The 20302-nt window shown below is 42.1% G+C and overlaps 1 pseudogene; it reads right to left on the reverse strand.

The window, feature by feature from the left end:
• Positions 1 to 11197: 11197 nt before the first annotated feature.
• Positions 11198 to 12260, reverse strand: LOC131762650 (histone H3.3A-like; annotated as a pseudogene).
• Between the last annotated feature and the right edge of the window lie 8042 nt (positions 12261 to 20302).

The following is a 20302-nucleotide window of genomic DNA, read 5'->3' on the forward strand; positions in this document are numbered from 1 at the left end:
AAGCCTCCATAACAACAAAAAGGGTAAGATTCAGAGAGCTTCTGGGTTGGTAAACACGTGGTGGTGCAGAGAGAACGGGGCCTGGAGGGGGCTTAGAAGCTCCACACACGTCTTGCCCTATGCATCTCTTCCATCTGGCAATTCCTGAGTTATACCCTTATAATAAACCAGTAATCTAGTAAGTAAAATGTTTCTCTGAGTGCCGTGAGCCACTCCAGTAAATTAATTAAACCCTAGGAGGGGGTCATGCAAACCTCCAGTTTATAGCCAGTTGGTAAGAAGCACAGGTGACAACCTGAACTTGCCATTGGCATCTGTAGTGGAGGGTGGGATTGAGCCCTTAAACTATGGAATCTGACACTAACTCCAGGTAGTGTCAGGACTGAACTGAATTGTAGGACCCCCAGCTGGTGTTGTTGCAGAATTGCTTGGTGTGGGGAAACCTGGCAGTTCCCCCCAGCATTTGGTGGCCAGAAGTTTTGCAAGTAGAAAAAAAACACCTAGGAGGAGTTTTCTCTTTACAGTCTCCACAAGAGATAATTGAAGTCCTAACTCCTGGTACCTGCGAATTTAATCTCATTTGGAAATAGCATCTTTACAGATATAATTAAGATGCAAATTAAGATGAGGTCACACTGCAGTAGGGCAGGTCCTTAATCCAATAGAACTGGTATCTTTATTTAAAAAAAAAAAAAAGAAGAGACTTGGAAACAGACACACAGGAGAATGCATGTGAAGACAGGGGCAGAGGGAAGAGGGCCGTGTAATGATGGAGGCACCGACCGGAGTTACTCAGCTGCGCCACAAGGAGCACCTCCAACAACTGCAGAAGCTTGGAGAGTGAGAACGGCCCCGCTGACACCTGAATTACAGACTTCCAGCCTCCAGAACTGAGGTTATAAATTTCTGTTGTTTGAAGCCACCCAGTTTTTGTTACTTTCTCATAGCAGGCCTAGGAAACTGATGCAGAATCCAACCTCCTTCTTCAAAACAGCATACATGTTGGAAAAATTTATCTCGCAATCCAAATAACTGACAAACAGATTTCTGAAAACAAGATTTTCATTACTTGGAACAGCCCGTGCTCATCTGTTGCTTTCTTTTGAAAAATTGTATTTCTATAAGTGCATGATTTGCCCTTCGTTTCCTTCTTAATTTAGTGAAAAAAGCAGTAGCTTTTGAGCGAGCCTCTTGCAGGTTGGGTTCTAAGGAAGCAGAGGCTGAGTTTGGGGTGCAAGTTGATTAGAGATCGCTGAACCTGTGAAAGGCAGAGGAGGAAGCTGGCTGGACTCCCAGGCAGGTCTGGGCTCCGTAGGGAGCCCTGCCCACAGAATGTCCCCATCCAGCTCACAGGAGCTGGGCCATTACACCTCTGCCCGCCAGCCACTGGAGGCCGGTGGCCCTAGGAGGCGTGTGAACTGGGGTCAGGCAGCTTTCTGCCAGGGGAGTCCACTCTGCAGGCCCTGGCAGGAGGCTGCCTGGGGACCGCACTCCCTCAGAGGTGGGCAGCAAGCCCCCCTTTTTTTCTTTTGGCCACATGGCGCAGCATCTGGGAGCTTAGTTCCCTGACCAGGGATCAAACCCACGACCCCTGCGTTAGAAGCGCAGAGCCTCAACCACTGTACCACCAGGGAGGTCCCAGCAAGCCCTTCTTGGACGGGGATCTGGGCAGTGGGCCAGGCCATCCCCTACTCAGTAGTTCAGATGAAGAGCTCCTAGAACACGGTAGACACGTGTTCTTTGGTCCCCTCTAAACATCTGCTGTTTCTTCACCCTCCCATGTTTTCCTGCCTCCTACCTACACTGAGATGTTTCTGAGATCAATACTAAGTTGCTCATCCTCCACAAGGCGCAGACTTTTACATTTAAACCTGGTCCATTTGCCCCTTATGAATTAGTTGTAGTCACCTGTGTCGTCAGGGCTCTTCACTCTATAGCTATTTTTCCATTTTTAATAAATAAGAAACTTCTAGGTGGACAAGTTTGAAACTACATAAATACTCTGTTTCTTGCCAAAATCTTCCTCCCCCAATTTGGCATGCATAACGGTTCTTGCCTAAATCTGTTGTTACCAAGGTGGTTTTTAAATGGCGATTTTCTGCTTCCATCAGTGCTACTGTGTTTGTTAATCAGAACTCCACTGTATGCAAGAGCTTTCCCTTTCTTTCCATATATCTACTAATTTATTATCTATTGTCAATATGGACTCATGGATTCTTATTTTGTTCATTCTGTTATTGTTCTTATGTACCTTGCTGCTCAAATTACCCCAGACTTGGCCAGTGAAAGCCCCTTCATTTTTCTTAATATATCCTCATCATTTTCTGAGCACTTCGTTATTTTCTGGTACGGTAACATATTCCAGGCTCATCTTGAATTTCTCTGCCCCAGCCTTTGAATAAGCCATTTCTCCATGAACCCCTGGTTCATTTTTGTGGAGAATTGTATTTAGAAACGAAGGTGTGGGTTCAGGCATTGCTCGTTGCAAATGAGTGACTGAGCGTCATTGAAATAATAAATTTATATGGATACCTCTAATTAGAATCCGACCTAGGATTCTTGCTTGCCTTTCCCCATTCCATACTTGTATCTCTCATCTTGTATATTTCCCTGGCTCTCAAGAACCTTACTATAGTCACTCATTTGCTCAATTCTGCAATACCCACAAAATGGTTTCATAATACTGATACCACTACAATAAACCTATTGAGAAGAGTTCAAGGTTAACCTTTTTTTCCCTTTGGACTGAAGTCAAAATACTATCTTCAACATTTTCTTGTGGTACTGGCATAAAGACAGACCAACGGAATAGAATAGAGAGGTCCCAAAATAAACCCTCACACATGTGGTTGAATGATTCTCAACAAAAATGCCAAGACCTTTCAAAAAGAAAGGACAGGGCTTCCCTGGTGGCGCAGTGGTTGAGAGTCCGCCTGCCGATGCAGGGGACACGGGTTCGTGCCCCGGTCCGGGAGGATCCCACATGCCGCGGAGCAGCTGGGCCCGTGAGCCGTGGCCGCTGAGCCTGCATGTCCGGAGCCTGTGCTCCGCAACTGGAGAGGCCACAACAGTGAGAGGCCCGTGTACCGCAAAAAAAAAAAAAAAAAAAAAAAAAAAGAAAGGACAGTCTTTTTAACAAATGGTGCTGGGAAAACTGGGTATTGATATGTAGATAAATGAAGTTGAACTCTTATACAAGGTACAAAAATTAACTCAAAATGGATTAAAAACCTAAATGTAAGACCTACAATTATAACACTCTTAGAAGAAAACATAAAAGGAAAGCATGATATTGCATTAGGCAATGATTTGTTGGATATCTCACCAAAAACATGGACAACAAAAGAAAAAGAGATAAATTGGACTACATCAAAATTAAATGCTTTTGTTTATCAAAGGAAACAATCAGCAGAGTGAAAAGACAAACCATGGAATCAGAGAAACTATTTGCTCACCATATATCTGATAAAGGGTTAGTACCCAGAACATATAAAGAACTCCTAAGACTCAACAACAAAAACCAAACAACCTGAATTTAAAACGGACAAAGGGCTTGAATAGACATTTCACCAAACAAGATAATCAAATGGCCAATAAGCACATGAAAAGATGTTCAACATCACTCATCATCAGGAAAATCAAAATTAAAATCACAATGAGATACCACCTTATACCCATTAGGATAGCTACTATCAAACCAGAAAATAACAGATGTTGGTGAGGATGTAGTAAACTTGGAATACCTGTGCACTCTTGGTGGGAATATAAGATGGTATAGCCACTATGGAAAACAACATCGCAATTCCTGAAAAAAGTAAACTAGAACTTTCATATGACAGCAGTACCATTTCTGGATATATACCCCTCCAAAAATTAAAGCAAGGTCTCAAAGAAATATTTGTACACCTACAATCATAGCAGCATTATTTATAATCGTTAAAGGTAGAAGCAACTCTAGTGTCCATTGACTGGTTAATGGATAAACAAATGTGATATATTCACACAGCCTTCAAAGGAAGGAAATTTTGACACATGCTACAACATGGAAGAACCTTGAGGACATGATGCCGGATAAAGCAAACCAATCATAAAAGGTCAAATATCGTATGATTCCATTTATATGAAGTACCTGGAGTAGTCAAAGTCATAGAGACAGGAAGTAGAATGGTAGTTACCCAGGACTGGAGGCAATGGGGAGTTGTTATTTAATGGGTTTGGAGTTTCAGTTTTACAAGATGAAGAGACATCTGGAAATGGATGGTGGTGATGATTGCAAGTTCAGCAATATGAATGTACTTAATGCCACAGAACTACACACTTAAAAATTGTTAAAATGGTCAGTTGTATGTTATGTATATTTTACCATAATAAAAAAAAAATGAGAAACTTCCTAAGGCAGATCACTTTATTCACTGGAAACAATTAGGTTTGTACTGTCTTCATTTAGTTTAAGATTTTCCCCATCCTTATTAACTTTATTTTATTGGATATGTAGAACATTAATATGAATCCAAAAGTCAAAACTGTAAAGAAATGTACACTCGGGGAAGTGACACTCCTTCTCCTACCCCTTCAACCATCCCTTCATCTCCATTCCTTGTGGGTAACCAATTTTATTCCTTTTCGTATTGTCAGTCTTGTATTACTTTTTGCAAAGTTATACAAATATGTTCATGTTTTCTTATTTTCTCTTCTTTTTTGCAAAAAAACCCTAGCATACTACATATATTCTTTTGCATTTTTTATTTAAAATATGTTCTGGAAATTACTCTCTTTTGGTTTATAAAGATTTTCTGGGCTTTCCTGGGCTTCCCGGGTGGCACAGTGGTGGAGAATCCGCCTGCCGATGCAGGGGACATGGGTTTGTGCCCCGGTCCGGGAGGATCCCACATGCCAGCGGAGCGGCTGGGCCCGTGAGCCACAGCCGCTGAGCCTGCGCGTCCGGAGCCTGTGCTCCGCAACAGGAGAGGCCGCAACAATGGGAGGCCCACGTACAGCAAAAAAAAAAAAAAAAAAAAAGATTTCCCTATTTTTTTTTACCAGTTTCCAGTACTTCACAGTGTATATTTATCCTAGTGTATTCAACCAGCAATCATTGTTCTTGTTTATCTCGAAGCTGAAATTATCCCAGATATAGCCAGTGAAAGCAGTCTCCTGTGTTTGTACATTTAAGTAGTTTACAATATTTTACAATTATAAATAATTAGTGAAAATTTTTGCATATGTATTTTCATGTTGTTAAAACTATATCTTCGGGATAAATTCCTGATAAATCTGTAGATCAAATAATACATGTGTAAGTAGATTTGTTCACTATTGTCAAATTCAACTCCAGGGGATAGTACTATTTTTCATTTTTATCAGCAAGGTATGAAAGTGCCTGTTTCTGCACAATCTGGCTAATTTTGGCAAGCCTTTGGATTTTTGTCAATCTGATGGGTGAAAAAAAAAAAACTGAAGGAACTGTAAACTTGAAATAAATGAGAGATTATTTCCCCAATATCTCTAAGGTAAAGAAAAGCAATTATAAAATTCATGTCTCTAATTCCAATATCTGGACCATCTGCACCTGTAGGTCTGCTTCTATCAATTTATTTTTTAACATAGACTGTAAATCTAGATGTTGTTTTTTTTAACCTACTCTTCCTGCTTCTTCGTGTGTCTTATACATTTTCAATCTTTTGACAGGCATTGTTTTTAAAACAGTAGACAGTGAAGTAGATTCAGTCAGGCAGCTAAGGTGAAGGGATGTTTTCTTTGATCTCACTAGGAGTTAACCTCAGTGGGGGATCAGTAGCAGCTTTAATTCGTTTCAGTTTACATCTGGACCACTTGAGAAGGAAGTCAGCTCCCTCCCAGTAGCCAGACTTTGCAAACAAGTCACCAGTATACTATAAGACTGTGAGAGGGCTTCCCTGGTGGCACAGTGGTTAAGAATCCGCCTGCCAATGCAGGGGACACGGGTTCGAGCCCTGGCCCGGGAAGATCCCACATGCCGCAGAGCAACTAAGCCCGTGAGCCACAACTACTGAGCCCGTGCTCTGAGAGCCCACGAGCCACAAATACTGAGCCTGCACGCCACAACTACTGAAGCCTGCGCGCCTAGAGTCCATGCTCTGCAACAAAAGAAGCCACCGCAATGAGAAGCCCGTGCACGGCAACAAAGAGTAGCCCCCGCTCGCCGCAACTAGAGAAAGCTCACGTGCAGCAATGAAGACCCAACGCAGCCATAAATAAATAAATAAATTAAAAAGACTGTGAGATCTCTCTGCTTTCCAGCTTCTTATACTTTTGAGGGGCTGATCTCTATGATCTTATCAGAGCTGAGCTGGTGGCAGCTGGGGTTCAGATTTAGTTAATTTCAGTTATCTTCTAGTTCCAAGTGCTTTGAGGTGATGCCAGGCCCCTCCCACCTGTGACACAGGTACAGTGAGACTGGGTTCTCAAGGAAGCACAGACTGAGATGGGGCTCAGTGTGCAGGCTGTTTACAGGGAGTGCCCTTGGATCAGCACCTGTGGAAGGAAGTGTTTCATTTCCTGGGGCTGCCATAACAAATTACCACAAACTGAGGAAGGCTTTCCCATCAAACCTGACGATCTGTTGAGTTTTCTGGCCTTACACAGTCTGTCCACTCCTGCATGCCCACTTCCCTGAGTCCCTGAGTCTCTTCTTCCACAGTCTGCCACAGTAGTTCTGGTATTTTTCCTCACTTAGTACAGACCATTACTTTTTCCATGCTTCTAGGAGCCGCCCTAGAGCCAGATTAGAGTCTTTGCTAGCATGTTAAACCCTTTATCTCAGAAAAAGTGCAATTAATTTGTAAACTTTCTGTTATCCAATCTTATGTTCCAGGCCCCCTTTACCAAACATGCTCAGATCCAGTCCCACACAGACTCCACTGGTCCCGCCAGTACACGCTGGCTAGGACTGGCAGCTCCTTTGTGGTACAGGCCTTTTCCTCCCTTTTCTGGCCCTGCATGTTGCTGGTTGGAGCATCCTGTGACTTCACCCGAGTTATAGGCCTGGTACCCAGGACGAATGAGGGGACGTATCCTGGGGCACATCCTTGCTCACAGAGGAGAGGCTTTTGAACTGTCTTCAAGGGAACAGAGCACTAGCTCTTGGAAAGGGATGTGCCACTTCTGAAGGCTCAGAAGTTTTAGGAAAATGTGTGGATTTAAGAGTTTCAGGGTTTTCAACCCAGATATCCTCATCCCATGTGTCAGTGTCCTATTCTTTCTCAAACAAGGCTCTAATCTTGGCATTAAGACCTACCGTGGCTGAGAGTTTAACCTCTGGAACCCTGCTACTCTTGTGATTGCATCCTGGGCCTCGTGCTTAGATTTCCCTGCACCCCCAACTGCAGATACTTTTCAGAGCCTCTTAGCAGTCTCCCAAGAGGTGCACTAATTCATGCTGGCCTTTCAACCGCCACTTAGTTGCTTTTAGTCTTTCCTTATCTTTTTCTGGAGTGTCAGTGAGTTTTGCACTAGGCGTCTAACTCCATAATCTTTTTAGTTACTGATTCCTGCATATTTTTCTTTTTGAAAATTTCAGTTTACTGTGATAAGAATACTTCACGTGAGATCTACCGCTGAACAAATTTTTCAGTGTGCAATACATTATTGTGGACTGTGTAATGTTGTACAGCAGATCTCTAGAACTGACTCCTCTTGCTTAACTGAAACTTTGTACCCATTGATTAGTAACTTCGTTTCCCACCCACCCATGCCCCCCAACCCCCAGCCACCACCATTTCACTCTTCGATTCTATGAATTTGACTATTTTAGATACTTCATGTAAGCAGAATCACACGAATTTATCTTTCTGTGACTGACTTGTTTCCCTTAGCATAATATCCTCAAGATTTATCTATGTCATGTGTACTGCAGAATTTTCTTATTTTTTTAAGGCTGACTAGCATTCCATTGTACATATATACCACATTTTATTTATCCATTTCTATGTTGATGGACATTTAGGGTGTTTCCACATCTTAGCGATTGTGAATAGTGCTGCAGTGAACATGGGAGGGCTTATATGTCTTTGAGATCCTGATTTCAATTATTTTGGATAAATACCCAGAAGTGAGATTCCTGGATCATATGGTAGTTCTAGTTTTAATTTTTTGAGGAAACTCCATACCTTTTTCCATAGTGGCTGAACCATTTTGCATCCCCACCAACAGTGCACAGGAGTTCCCTTTTCTCCACGTTTGCCAACAGTTGTTGTCTTTTGGTCTTTCGTGATAGCTGTCACGATAGGTGTGAGGTGATATTATGGTTTTCATTTGCATTTCCCAGTGATTAGTGACGTTAAACTTTTTTTCATATGTATGTTGATCATTTATATGTCTTCTTTGGAGAAATGCCTATTCAGGTCTTTAGTTCATTTTTTTAATCAGGTTATTAGTTTTTGGCTGTTGAATTGTAGGGGTTCATTATATACTTTGGAGACTTATCCTTTATCAGATGTATGGTTTGCAAATATTTTCTCCCATCCCCTAGCTTGCTTTTGACTCTGTTGATTGTTTTCTTTGCTGTGCAGAAGGTTTTTTAGTTTGATGTAGTCCTACTTGTTTATTTTTGTTTGTGTTGCCTGTGCTTTTGGTGTCATATCTGTGAAATCATTGCCAAGATCAATAATTTTTCCCTATACTTTCTGCTAGTATTTTTATAGTTACAGGTCTTATGTTTAACTTATTAATCCATTTGAGTTGATTTTTGTGTGATATATAAGAAAAGAGTCAAATCTCTTTCTTTTGCATATGGCTATCCAGTTTTCTCAACACCATTTGCTGAAAGGACTATGATTTCCACACTGTGTACTCTTGGCACCCTAAGATCAGTTGAGTGGATTTATTTCTGGGGTCTCTATTCTATTCTGTTGGTCAATATGTCTGTCTCAATGCCAGTACCATACTGCTTTGACTACTAGTTTTGTAATATGTTTCAAAATCAGGAAGTGTGATGCCTCTGACTTTGTTCTTCTTGCTTAGGATTGTTTTGGCTATTTGGGGGTTTTTGTGGTTCCATATGAAGAATAGTTTTTTCTCCTGTTAAAAATGGCTTTGGGACTTTGATAGGGATTGCACTGAATCTATAGATCATTTGGGGTGGTATGGACATTTTAATAACATTAAACCTTTTCATCCATGAGCATAGGATGTTTTTCCATTTGTTTGTGTCTTCTTTAATTTCTTTAATCAATGTCATTTAGTTTTCAGTGTACAAGTCTTTCATCTCCTTGGTTGAGTTTATTCCTAAGTATTTTATTTATTTTTGTGCTATTGTAATTGGGATTATTTTACTTATTTCCTTTTCAGATAGTTCATTGTTTATGCATAGAAATGCAACTGATTTTTATATGTTGAGCTTATATCATACAACTTTACTGAGTTCATTTATTAATTCTAACAGTCTTTTTGCCAGTACCATACTATTTTTCATGTAGTCTTTTGGATTTTCTATACATAAGATCATGTCATTTGTAAACAGAGACAATTTTACTTCTTCCTTTTCAATTTGGATGTCTTTTATTTCTTTATCTTGTCTAATTACTCTGTCTGGGACTTCCAGTACTATGTTGTATAGAAGTGGTGAGAGTGGGCATTCTTGACTTGTTCCTGATTTTAGAGGAAAAGCTTTCAGTTTTTCACTATTGAGTATGATACCAGCTATGGGATCTTCCTGTTTGGCCTTTAATAGGTTGAGGTACTTTCCTCCCCGATATGTTTAAAATACTGACTGATACATTTGGCTAGTGCATTCTCTTTACATGCTAGTGCATTCATCACTACTGAAATTTTTAACAACTGTATGTGATCCACTTTTCACCAGTGATGAAGTCTTCAGTAGCAGCTGGACAGAGAGTACTCTAGCTCCAAAACCCCACTTCAGTGTTCACTTTTTTGGCCATTCCTGGCAGTAACTGTCTACAGATGTAGTTCTCCAGTCAGCAGTCTCTGAGACAGAGTCTAAAGGACAGTATGTTTATTAGGAATCAATATCTATGGAAGAGAGATGAAAGAAGCAAAGAGGACAATCAGGCTGCAACACTGACCCAGTAATCTCAGGCAACCCCACAAGGAGTCCCGGGATAAAATAGCCAGTCACAGTTTTCCTGTGTTAAGCCAAAATGCCTCAATCAGGCAGCAGATACAGACCACCCCCAGAGAAGTGTGGCTTTGGGTGGGTTGGCTTTCTGTAGTTGAGGCATTCACTGAAGAGTTTAACAACCAAAGGCTGCCTTCTGGCACATTCCCAACAGCTGAGCCAAGAAGTTTTTTCTTGATGTTTTTGAGTGGTACATCCACATTACCAGAGAGGATAATTATGCCCACATGTAAAACTGACTGCCAGTTATTCCCTCCTTGCAAAGGGCTTGCCATATTCTGCAGTATAGATCACTTAGACTTTATGGTTCCATGGCTCTTCAATGTCATTCTAATATCATTTTTTAATTAAGATTTTTTTTTAGTTTAGCTGATATGTTGTTGTATGAGCCAGAGCAATGATGTTTTATAACTTCAACAGCCTAATCAGAAGTGAAACTTCTCCAACCGTGAACTTTTTTTTTTTGATAAACAAGTTTATTTGTAAATTTAGTCAACATACATAATTGACCTAAAAACTTCAATAGAAGGATAAATTTGAAAACCACTTGGAAAGCCATCTCTATTAAGTGATTTTTCCCAGGACCTTATACCAGATGACACCATTTTAACTGGCAGAGGTTCCATGAGCTGAAGCTGTGTGTCCCTCCCCCACAGCAAGTTTACCCTAAGGGTTATTATAATACAAACTCCACAAGGAAAAGAAGTTCAGTATTGTTCCCTCTTGGTAGAGAAAAACTCAACCTAGTCATGAGACCAACCACAACACAAAGAAAAGCTGCACTAACTACTATATTATTAACAGATGATGCTGGTGTGAATAACTTGTATTATATTCTAGAGCCCTTATAAATAAATCCCCTCGTTAGTGTCTGCATTATCAGCTAGAGGATTAGTTAATATGTGGTAGAATGAGGACTTATGCAAGGTACAATGCGCAAAGCATTTTACTATGTATGAAAAACAAGTGCAGTCTAGTTAGGAGAAAACCAACCGGACTCTATATATTACACACACCTTAATGACAAGACTCCCCACCACATGTGAATGTAAAACATTTAATTTAAAAACGTTGACACTACAATATATAAAATAGCTATTATAAATGCACATAGTGTATTCTATAGCTGCCAGGTTTACTTCTTTTTTTTTTTTAATAAGGAAACTGTAAGTTACACTGTGGTTAAGACTTGTATCTTCACCCTTGAAAAAGCCCACATTCTATCACAGTGATGTACGGTCAGACTTAACAGCCCCAATTGTTAAACACTTGGATCAAGTCATAACCAGTTTTATTGCAAAAGGACCCTGTACACATTTATCAATTCTAGTACCTTAATAGCTACGCAACAAGTCATTAACATACAGAAACATGCATCATGAGAAGCAAGAAGTATCACCCATCCCTTCTGCATATTAGCAACTTGTCACTCCTGAGCAACAGCACTCACATCACTCAGGTCTGTGAACAGTCAGTCACTTTTCGCATTCATCCTGAGTGAAAGATGGAATGACTTAAGTACAAATGCAACATATTATAAACAATTTCTTACAAAAAAATCACAAATTAAACCAAAGTATTTTACAGAATTTACTACAAAACACCATAGAAACTGCCTTCACTTAAGCTCTCTCTCCCCGTATCCGGCGAGCCAACTGGATGTCTTTGGGCATGATGGTGGCTCTCTTTGTGTGGCTGGCACACAGATTAGTATCTTCAAATAAGCCCACCAGGTACGCTTCACTAGCCTCCTGAAGCGCAGCAATGGCGGCACTCTGGAACCTCAGGTCGGTTTTGAAATCCTGGGCGATCTCCCTCACCAACCTCTGGAAAGGCAGCTTCCGGATCAGAAGCTTGGTGGATTTCTGGTAACGACGGATTTCTCGAAGCGCAACGGTCCCGGGCCTGTAACGATGAGGGTTTTTTCACCCCGCCGGTAGAGGGGGCGCTTTTCCTGGCCGCTTTAGTGGCCAACTGTTTGCGGGGCACTTTGCCACCTGTGGACTTACGAGCAGTCCGCTTGGTTCGGGCCATTTTCTTTCACCCAGTGCCGAAGTTTTACGCCGCTTCTCCGACAGCCGCGCCGCTCCTGCTGCCCAATGAAGAGCCGCAGTCGCCGAACTAACGGAAGAAACTCCTCCGACTAACGACCAAACCGCTCTGCGTTCCTACCGTGAACTCTTAATTTCAGTTATATATCTTTCAGTTCTGGAATTCCTATTTGATTCTTCTCTGTTAACATCCAGTATATGGTGAAATTCACCATCTTGTCATTTAATTTCTTTGAGCATATTAGTTACAACTATTTTAGTGTTCTTACCTGATAGCTCTAATATTTGAATTTTTCATCTAAGTGTTTTTTGCCTTTTTCTCTTCCTTTTCAATCAAATAATTTTTTCTGCATCTTTTCTTTCTTTTCCTCTCCCTCTCTCCTTCCTTCCTTCCTTTTTGCATACCAAGTTATTTTTGATTGCCTATCAGACGTTGTATGTTATATATATATATTATCAAGATAAACTGAGGGGACTTCCCTGGTGGCACAGTAAGATTCCATGCTCCCAATACAGGGGGCCCGGGTTTGATCCCCAGTCAGGGAGCTAGACCCCACATGCATGCCACAACTAAGGAGCCCTTGAGCTGCAACTAAGGAGCCCACGTGCCACAATGACCCAGTGCAACCAATATAAATAAATAAATATTAGAAAAAAAAGATAAACTCAGGATCTTGAAGATATCTTCCTCCAAGTAAAATATATTTTTGCTTTTGGTGAGCAGTTAGAGGAATGAAGATCTCCTTAACCCCAATAGAGATTAAACTCATTCAAACCTTTTTTTATGTGAAGGCTGGGCAATTTATGATTCATTTAACTTGGAGTATCTATCCTTTTGTGATCCCAGCTGAATGCTTAGGGTGTTTACCACGTTACTTCCTCCTTTGTGGGCTTGTACTCCAATTTTTATACCAAATCCCATAAGACTTCCAGAAGTTCTATTCAGCCTCTCTCTCTGTAAACCACGGTTTTCTCCTCAACTTCTTGGCCTTGCAGCTGCCTTTTAATCAGTAAAAGCTCCCGGCTATCAGTGGGGAGTGAAAAATGACGCCATATGTTTCAACTACCTTGCTTCCCCAGTTTATGGACTCTTACCTTCCCCAAGTCCTCATGGGCCTGGTAGCTCTCTGATGCCTTCAAATGGTGTGTGGGGGTGTGCATGTTTAGTTCTATTCAGTTTTCCTACACATTCTCAGCAGGTTGGTCTACTGCAAGGAAGTTCATCATTGTCAACAGCAGAATTCCAAACTCTGCTTTTATCGAGTTTATATTTTTAGTAACTTGTTTTAAAATAAAAAGCAGCACGTAGGGAATTTCCTGGAGGTCCAGTGGTTAGGTCTCTGTGCTTTCACTGCCATGGGCCTGAGTTCCATCCCTGTTTCAGGGAATTAAGATCCTGGAAGCTGTGCTGCCCGGCCAGAAAACAAAAAATGAAAAACAACAGGTAGCATGTCTTTCTGTGTCTAGTTCATTTCACCTGGCATAATATCCTCAGGGTTCATCCATGTTGTCACAAACGGCAGGCTTTCCTTTTCTCTGGTCGAATAATATTTCAGTGCGTGTGCGTGTGCACGCGTGTGTGTCACATTTTCTTTATTTATTCATCAATGGACATTTCGGTTATTTCCCTATCTTGGCTATTGTGAATGATGCTGCAGTAAACATGGGAATGCAGATTATCTCTTTAAGGTCCTGATTTTGTTTCCTTTGGGTATAACCCCCAAATGGGGTTGCTGTTATAGTATGATTGTTCTGTGAAGTTTTTTTTGAGGACTCTTCCTACGGCTTTCCATAATGGCTGTGCCAATTTACATTGCCACCCAACAATTCACATCTTTGCCAACACTTGCTATCTTTTGATTTTTTGATAATACCCCTCCTAATAGGTATCAGGTGATACCTCTTGGTGGTTTTGATTTGCATTTTCCTAAGGATTAGTGATGTTGAGTACCTTTTTATATACCTGTTGGTCATTTGTATGTCTTCTTGGGACAAAAGTTTATTCGGGTCCCTCATCCATTTTTATTTGGGTTATTTGTTTTTGGTACATGTATTATTTTTCTGATTTCATTGAATTATCTATGCTCTCTTGTAGCTCTTTGTACTTCTTGAAAACAATTTCTTTTAATTCTTTGTTAAAGATCTCATAGATTTCCATTTCTCTTGTGTCAGTTGCTGGAAATCTAATGTCTTCCTTTCATAGAGTTATGTTTACCTGATTTTTTGTTTTCCTTGTAGCCTTACATTGGTGTCTTCACATTGGAAGTAGTCACTTCTTCCAAACTTTATTGACTGGCAGGGAAAGACCTTCGCTTGTGTGTGGATGTCAGGGCCCTAGTGTTACCAAACCAGGTATGTTTACCCAACGCACAGCAAGCCAAAGGCTGATACACTGAAGTTTACTGCCAAGAAAACGTTTATTCACAAAACATTCACAAAGTGAAGAGACAAAAGAACAAGTCTCAGATCCATCCCCCGAAGGCGAGAGTGTTGGGGTATAAGTAGGATGGTCTTAGGCGTGGGGAAAGGTGATTGGAGTTAGGGAAAAAGGCGAGACAATTGGCGTTCTCCGCAGGTGCATCTAGGTTGCCTGCTTGTGCAGATTCAAGATGGAGGCGCTTAGCCTGATCTGAGGGTGGGGTTTTCTGGCCCTCGGACATCCACGGGACATGCGCAGGTCCAGTTTTAGGGTCGCTGGTCCTAACCAGCCCCCAGCCAGCTCGCACTAGGGAGCAGCTGACTCCGCATTCCTGTAAAACAGCTGAGCTGTGTGTGTGAAGCTGAGAAGGTATGTAAGGAAAGATATTTTTCCTCTCTTTAAGAAAAAAAGACAACTAAAGCAAACTTAATTAGTGAAGGCAGTTTACAAGCAAAAGGGTTTTAATAGGCCGTTCCCTTATCTGTTGTTCTATAAGACAAGTTCAAGCATTTCTATTAATTATCAGCTTCTATTAACGGTTTCACTGGTTCAGTGAGATGCACTCTTACGGCGAGTCTGGTGCTGGCTCTAAGGTCACGTGGGGATGCAAGTTCCAGGTGCACCAAATATAGGGGGGGCATGCGCAGTGGTGCCCATAAGGGGCTCGGAGCGGTGAATACTGGCGCCAGAGACGCTCAGTGGTGTGGACGCTGAGAAGTTCCGTAGCCGTGGTCCACGTTGGTGAAGACTTCGGGGATTTGCAATGGCAGAGGCTGCGGGAGTCCACAGCAGCAGTGAGGACTTTTGGGGTCCTCACTGGTGAAAGCTACCGGCGTTCTCCTGCTGCCCGTTTCTTCCATGGAGTGAACTCACGTCCAAGAGGATTCGCTGACTTGGGGGATGGAGTGACACAGGTAAAATTCTTCCTACCCTTTTTTATGTGGCCATCCTCTGTTTTGGGGCTCCACTGGGTTGCTGCAGTTTCTTAATTGTATTCCAGAGCTTTCCCAGAGCTCTTTTAGTCTGTGGATAGTTGCTAAATCATTGTTTTTGTGGGAATGTTAGCGAATGCAGGTTTGTGTGCCCGACACATGGTGAGGCCAAACAGTACCGAAACTTTGGGGTTTGGAGCTGAGAAAGGTTTATTGCAGGACCAAATAAGGAGACAAGTGGTTTGCGCCCCCCAAACCCCCAAATTCCCTGAAGGGTTTCAGCAAAGCATTTTTAAAGGCAAGTTGAGGGAGGGGCAGGTTGGTTGTTGCAGACTTTTTGGTGCAGGAATCCTTTGACCACAAAGGTCAGGTCAGATGTTCCTGTAAACCTCAAACAAAACAAATGTTACTCTTTTTGTGCAGCTTTTTACCTCTATGAGAATGGAAAAGTGTTACACCCTTAAAGGTCAGAGCCTTGAGAATAGGCTATCCTGTATATTTCAGGCTTTAGGCAACATTCTTAACTCCCAAGAAAGCAAAGATTAACATGAAAGAAACATCTCCTATGGAGTCAGATTTCTTGGGACTCTTTTTTTTTTTTTTTTTTTCCGGTATGCGGGCTTCTCACTGTTGTGGCCTCTCCCGTTGCGGAGCACAGGCTCCGGACACGCAGGCCTAGCAGCCATGGCTCACGGGCTTAGTTGCTCCGCGGCATGTGGGATCTTCCCGGACCAGGGCACGAACCCGTGTCTCCTGCATCGGCAGGCGGATTCTCAACCACTGCGCCACCAGGGAAGCCCAAGGGACTCTTTAATCAATAGAAATCGCTAAAAGACCAGAAGAGAAATTCAGGCAAGGCTTTAATGGAACTTATGCTGCAGCCCAAGGGAGTGAAAACAAGTACCAGGTGCTTTTGCACTTGGGCGTGGGTGGAAGGGCGGGGAAGGGAGGGGGCGGGCCGTTTCCTCAAATTGGGTGAGGGTGGGGTGGACGGGTGGGTCGGGCCAGAGGGGCGGCTTAGGGGGTCGGCCCATCCCCCTGGGGGTGCTGTGTGCTGGGATCGTGCGCAGTACCCTGCTTTTGCTTCCAGCACCCCAGAAGTGGCAGTTGGTTAATGGCCTTTTTGTATCTTATTGCTCATAATTGCCTCCAGCTGCGCATGCTTGCAGTTAATTTTAGTCCCTTATAGGTTCTTTGTACTCTGTTGTTCGAGGAGGTGTTTGTCCAGGTGCAAGGACTAAAGGGTCCCAGGTCCCAGCCTGTCTCAACATCACTCTCTGCATATCTCAATTTTGACTTGCACGAGTGACCACTGTATATACACTGCGCCGGGCACTATCACTGTACTGCAGAGACCCTTACACAGAGAGGCACATATACATCTTTCTCTTTTTCTTCTTTCCCTCCTTTCCTTCTTGCCTCTCTCCTACCCTCTCTTCTATTCGTTCTTTCTTCCCACCCAGAAAGAAGTTCTGGTATTTTTTTTTTTCCCACTCATACTTTTACAGAAAGTGAAGGGAAGAAGTTAGAAAACCGTACAATTTTTTTAGTCAGAAAATTCTACCATACTTGGGTTTGTTCCTTTAATGTCATTCAAATTTTTTCTGATTACATAAATAATACCTTCTCATTGCCACAAAATAAAGCAGTGTGTGAATATTTCATTAGCAAGGACTTATAAACTGCTTACTGAGTGCCAGACTCTGTTCTAGGTGCCTTAAATATTTTAATTTCTCATTTTATTTTCTGAACAAGTCTGTGAGTTAGGTACTGAAAATCTGCTTTACCAATAAGGAAACTGAGGCACAAGGAGATTACTTAACATTTCATAGTTAAAAGGCAGCGGAGGGCTTCCCTGGTGGCGCAGTGGTTGAGAATCCGCCTGCCGATGCAGGGGACACGGGTTCGTGCCCTGGTCCGGGAAGATCCCACATGCCGCGGAGCAACTAAGCCCGTGAGCCATGGCCGCTGAGCCTGTGCGTCCGGAGCCTGTGCTCCGCAACGGGAGAGGCCACAACAGTGAGAGGCCCGCGTACCGCAAAAAAAAAAAAAAAAAAAAAAAAAGGCAGCGGAGGTGGACTTCAGATCCAGTCCATCTGGCTCTGGAGCCCGTCCTCTTAGCCACCGTGTTCTGAGGCCCATCCTCAGATTCAAATGACACTAGGGTTGTTACTGACTAGGGTCTTTGGATTCTTTAATCAATAGAAGTTGATAAAAAGGCCAAGCGAAGAATTTAGGCAAGGCTTTTTTTTTTTTTTTTTTTGGTCTCTCCCGTTGCGGAGCACAGACTCCGGACGCGCAGGCTCAGCGGCCATGGCTCACTGGCCCAGCCGCTCCGCTGGCATGTGGGATCCTCCCGGGCCGGGACACGAACCCGCGTCCCCTGCAACGGCAGGCGGGCTCTCAACCACTGCGCCACCGGGGAAGCCCCCTAGGCAAGGCTTAATTGGGACTCATGCTGCAGCGGGAAGGAGCAAGAACAAGTAACAGGTGCCCTTGCCCACGCCCTGAGGCGGGGTTAGTGAGCTGGTCCCTTAATTGGGGTGAGAGTAGGGTCGTGTAGGTGAGTTGGGCTGGAAGGTGGCATAGGTGGTCTGCCCACCCCCTTGGTGGTGCTGTGTGCAGGGATCATGCTCAGTGCTCTGCTTTTGCTCCTGGCACCTCATAAGTGGCAGTTGGGTTTTGGCCTTTTTGTATCTTGTTGTTGATAATTTTCCCCCTCTGCGTGTGCATGCAGTTATTTTTAGTCCCTTATAGTTTCTTTTTATATTATTTTGCTGGAGGAGATGTTTGTCCAGGTGCAAGGACTGCAGTAAGGGGTCCCAGGTCCCAGCCTGTCTCAGGGTCACTTAGAAACCTCATGTCCTGCAGTGACCACAGTGACCTTTCAGTGATCATCCTTACATGATACTTCTGTGCATATATTTATGAACATACACATATTTTAATATAAGTAAACCACACACATACACAATACATATGTATACAATCAAGTGGCTTTTTTTGCCATTAACTTTCACAAAAATGGAACTGTATTTTATTTGTATGTACACATATCACCTCTGCATCTTGCATTCCTAGTTTAACAGCTTCAGGAGTTCCTCCAAGTCAACTAGTGTAGCTCCACCTGATTCTTTCATAACTACAAGATATTCCTTGGTCAGCTATGCCTCCACCTACATAACCGTTCCCTTCTTGTTATGTATTTATTTGTTTCCAGGAGTTTTAGTACTACAAAGAATGCTGGAACAGATATGAGTACATGTTTCTTTTTGCATTGCTACTTTTTATACCTAAAGATTAGCTTTCCAGGTGTTAGATTGTTGTTGTTTTTTTTTAACAGATTGTGCTAGATTGTTTACACAAATGTGAACAATTCACAAGTGTATCAGCAGCGCATGAGCACCCCCTTTTCCTGATGGTAACCGCCAACAGTAAGTGAAACTCCGTTTTAATTTTTGCCAATATCATTTGTATACAGGAATACTTCATAGTTAACCTTTTTATCTGCTTTCCTCTGACTATTAGCAAGCTTAAAGGCCTTTTATTGTTGATAACAAGCCGTTTGGAGTTGCTTTTCTGTGACCTGTCTCTTATCTCTGTCCATTTTTCTATTCCATAGTCTTTTTTTGGTGTGATTACAATTTTTTATAGTTGTTTGTATGTAAGCTATGCTTTAGCTGGTACAGATGTTTTTCTCAATCATTTGTGTGCTACAAACAATATAAATGTTTTATTATATTTTACCTTATAAAATGTTTTAACATTTGTAAAATCAAATATGACTAATTTTTAATAGCTCATGATTTTCCTGTCTCACCAACCTCTAGCTTGTATGTATGGTCTCTTACACTTTCTTTTAAAATGTATTGTTTTATTCTTTACCTTTAAGATTTTATTCCATCTGGAAGTTATTCTTATATGAGAGACGGGAATCAAGTTTATTCTTTCCCAATGCCTAGCCAGTTTTGCCAATTTTATTCATTAAATTAAAACACTGTTCCCTGCTGAATTATAAAATATTTTCCTATATTAAATTCCCAAAGGCACTGAAATCTATTTTAGGGGATCCTGTTCTACATAGTTCCACTTATCTCTTTGCCTTTTCCTATGCTAACATCATCCCGCTTTTATTACAGAGGTTTCACATGATTTAATATCGTATAAAGCCTTCCTTTTCAAAATTTTCTTGACTATTCTTGAACATTTATTCTTCCATATGAATTTTAAATTCACTTAATCCAAAAGAAAAAAACCCACACACACCAGGGTTCTAATTTGGATTGCACTCATTTCTATATTAACGGGACAGTTCACATTTTCATGATATTAAATGTCCTCATTTGGGGATGCTGTACAACTTTGTTTAATTTATGTTTTATTTTATGCCCTCCTGTGGGCTAATCTCCATGTGCTCTCCTGTGAAGCCATGAAGACTTGTGAGCACTCTTTCGCCTGGGTTCACTCTGAAATAGGAGGAATTCACATAATTTTTGCACCTGCCACATGATGTCCCTAATGCTGACTTTAGCTATCTCATCCCACACTCTCTTGCCGCTTTTAAGACACTTTTAATCCACTCTCATCTTTCCTGGGTTCTTTGGTATGTCTCCCTTTCTGGCAGGTTCTAATCCTTAGAACTCATTCAGATCTCTCCTGGCCTTGATCGTGGTCACCACCTTCACAGCTGCCTCTAGTGTGTGTTGCAAGACCTGCAGGTGCTCTGCCATCCAGCATTCCAGGGAAGTGAGTCAGCAGCCCCAGCCTTGTCCTTGTGAGCTGC

This window comes from Kogia breviceps, chromosome 9 (genome assembly GCF_026419965.1).
Source record: "Kogia breviceps isolate mKogBre1 chromosome 9, mKogBre1 haplotype 1, whole genome shotgun sequence".
Lineage (NCBI taxonomy): Eukaryota > Metazoa > Chordata > Mammalia > Artiodactyla > Physeteridae > Kogia > Kogia breviceps.